Here is a 1255-nt window from a genome sequence, read left to right on the forward strand (position 1 = left end):
CAGCTGGGTAATCATGATTTTTATATTGTTGGAATGTAAGAGAGCAGGTGATGGAGCTTCGCGTGAGGGTGGACTGTAGTGGTTGTGAGCGCAAAGTCAGACAAGCTCTCTTCAAACTCAAAGGTCATTTTTTTCTCTGAGTTTTCATGACTTATAAGTACCCTAAACCCTGATCCATCGGCCTAATTTAATTGATTTTACTTGAATTCTCATCACTACAAAGCCCTTTCATGATCTGTGTACTGATCTTATGCAGCTGCACACACATGCATGATCTTGGTACTTGATTGAGAACAATAATTCAAATTAGTTGATATGATATATTAGGCGGTGGCAGCGCTAGTAGCTAACTCATGATGATGATGCAACAATTCTCTAAATTGCGTGCAGTTGTAGAGAATGTGGACATTGATGTTAAGCAAGGCAAGGTGATTGTGAGTGGGTATGTGGAGAGAAAAAAGGTTCTAAAGGCAGTAAGAAAAGCATGTAAAGGAGCGGAGTTAATCATGCCTACATCCATAGCTGGCTATAATCCTTATCTCGAAGAGTCGGAAAATTTTGACACCTACAGAAAACATGGCTACAATGCACTTCCAGGTGCTATTCAAGACCCAAGTTCACTCATCTCCAAAAGATGGCATTGCTGGCTTTTTTAGTGGTGAAAATGTCCATTCCTGCTCCATCATGTAACCTCCTCATTCTCCACGGCCAGTCGCTAGCTTCACTTTTGTAATAAAGACTCCACATGCAATGAGTTGCATCGAGTTACACAAATCCTTTTAGATTAACCTATTAGGCTTTCTTACACACAATGACAACTACTTAGGCTTCACTTCTGTAATAATGACGTAGTGGAAGGTGAGATTTGTAGTGGAAGGACCAAGGGAGAAAAGAGACAGAGCTCAGTCAAAAGCCAATTTCGCAGTTCTATAGTGAGAGGTAGAGGGAGAGAGAGGCACTGCCCCCTGCTCTGAGGGAGAGGGCAAGCTGTCCAGTAAATGGAAAAGAGGGAGTGTGGGAGCAGGGAGAGATCAACCGCCTTTGAGTGTGGCCCATGTTTATTGATGGTCTCCTACTCTCCAGCTTGAGTCATGCCATGCCCATTCTCTCTCTCCTCACATGTTCAGAAATGAGTACAGCTTTGTCATCATCCTCACTCTCTCTCTCTCTCTCTCTCTCTCTCTCTCTCTTCCCCTAAGTTGCACACCATATCATGGGCTTCCAATGGCTTCCATATATTATACATGCATGATGC

At 43.1% G+C, this 1255-nt stretch overlaps 1 pseudogene; it reads left to right on the forward strand.

Annotated features, from left to right (window-relative positions):
- Positions 1-50: 50 nt before the first annotated feature.
- On the forward strand, positions 51-690 carry LOC147457470 (heavy metal-associated isoprenylated plant protein 44-like; annotated as a pseudogene).
- Positions 691-1255: the final 565 nt, after the last annotated feature.

Source organism: Adiantum capillus-veneris, chromosome 5, assembly GCF_014529385.1.
Source record: "Adiantum capillus-veneris isolate H3 chromosome 5, ASM1452938v2, whole genome shotgun sequence".
NCBI classification, from domain to species: domain Eukaryota; kingdom Viridiplantae; phylum Streptophyta; class Polypodiopsida; order Polypodiales; family Pteridaceae; genus Adiantum; species Adiantum capillus-veneris.